Raw genomic sequence first — 1,944 nt, forward strand, 5'->3', positions numbered from 1 at the left:
TGATAAACTTTCACAATTGATTTTAATTTCCAACTTTACCAGTGGATTTTACAAAATTCTATCTCATTCAAACCTTGTCCTGACAACTGCGAACAGGATTAAGAAAAAAAATTTACTAAGTCTGGTGTGTACCTACTGGAGGTCATCCTATATCGCGGTGGCAGAGAGCGCTCGTAGTCGGAGGAACTCGATGCGTCGCTCAATGGGCTCGCATCATTGGATCCGCAGGCTGTTCATGCGATCGCTATCGGTGTCATTATTTCGTACGTTCATTTCCGACTTTTTCGTTGGGTTTTCCAAAAATTTCTGACATGCAAATCTTGTCCTGACAGTAATGAACACAACACCAAAAAACCGATTCTTGCACAGAATGTGGTGCCTAATAGATATACCTTTCTATAATTAATTTAGATCATTTGCACTGAAGTTTACACACGTATATAGCAAAACCAACGTATTTGTTTATTGTTTAATGAAGATGGAAATTGCCTAGGGCAAGGGAGTGCTATATACTACTAAGTACACAACAATGAAGAGAGGTGGGTTACAGAGTGATGCAACAGCTGTCATCTGTGCCTGTTGGAAACATTAGCTTCCGTTGCCAAATATGAGACGCCGGTGGGGGTGGTATCTCTTCCACCAAACCTCCTCACTGTTGCCATGCAATATAGATGGGTCAACTGTGACAGGGGATGGGTTGGATGCGGGTGGGAAGAGGAGATGGGAGCCAAAGTGAAGGCTGGTGCAGAGATCCCGCCAACGTAGCATACTCCCTGAGCCTGTTTGGGAATGCCAGCCAAAAATGTGTGCAGAGGGTGCGCGCACACACATCCAGAGACGGAGCACCAAACGGAGGCGTCGACGACTGCAGAGGGAGCCGAGGCGGTGTGTGGAACAGCTGCCAGGAAGAGGGGCCGTGGCGGCTGTCAAGACGGCGAAGACTGTGAAAGGACGTAGACTTCCACTGGCTCCAGGACGGTTGCCAATAGCGTAGAGCATCCTGGAGCCGGATGCAGCGAGGGCTGCTGCGTCCAGGCAGGCATGGAATCTGGAAGCACGAAGCCTGCAGCAAGGTCACGCAATTCGCATGGGTAGATGTGGGTCTGGTGGCGTCTCAGCAATTGGTCCCTGAACGGTAAACATGGAATGTTCAGGAAACCATACAATATACCTCGCTCCCAGCGCCTTCATCTACCACACAATCTGTAAAAGAACTTGATACGTGTGATACGTAGCCTGACTGAGCAAAGCGAGCGCCGCACATAACAGTGGGTGCTGCAACTGAAGCAAAGTGCGGTGTCGCTCTCAATGTGACAGCTTTTCCAGTGATGCTCTGTCATGTGGCTGGGAGCAGCAAGAAGACAAGAAGAGCAACAGAGCTTGATCCCATGTGTGGGACGCATGAAGTTTGTCCAACTGGTGACTGAATCCAGAATGAGATTTTCATTCTGCAGCGGAGTGTGCGCTGATGTGAAACTTCCTGGCAGATTAAAACTGTGTGCCCGACCGAGACTCGAACTCGGGACCTTTGCCTTTCGCGGGCAAGTGCTCTACCAACTGAGCTACCGAACCACGACTCACGCCCGGTACTCACAGCTTTACTTCTGCCAGTACCTCGTCTCCTACCTTCTAAACTTTACAGAAGCTCTCCTGCGAACCTTGCAGAACTAGCACTCCTGAAAGAAAGGACAGAGCACTTGCCCGCGAAAGGCGAACGTTCCGAGTTCGAGTCTCGGTCTGGTGATTAAATGTTCGTACAATGCGTTCACCTTCGCCATTTGATTGTGGGTGGAACAGTGCGCTTGTGATGTGGTTTATGCCAGAGGTGGTCCACAACTGTCCACTCACTTCAGGCAGTCCCTCGAGGCAAAAGACGGACGACAAGGCCTCTATTGTGGGAACTGAGCCGTAGCAGCGTACAGAAGAACCACACACGGAAATTTG

General features: G+C 49.6%; 1 non-coding gene across 1 annotated transcript; it reads right to left on the reverse strand.

The window, feature by feature from the left end:
- Positions 1-1,497: 1,497 nt before the first annotated feature.
- Positions 1,498-1,572, reverse strand: Trnas-cga (transfer RNA serine (anticodon CGA)). The gene has a single exon. It is a non-coding gene; the product is annotated as a tRNA-Ser (tRNA).
- Between the last annotated feature and the right edge of the window lie 372 nt (positions 1,573-1,944).

The sequence above is a fragment of the Schistocerca serialis genome, chromosome 5, assembly GCF_023864345.2.
Source record: "Schistocerca serialis cubense isolate TAMUIC-IGC-003099 chromosome 5, iqSchSeri2.2, whole genome shotgun sequence".
Lineage (NCBI taxonomy): Eukaryota > Metazoa > Arthropoda > Insecta > Orthoptera > Acrididae > Schistocerca > Schistocerca serialis.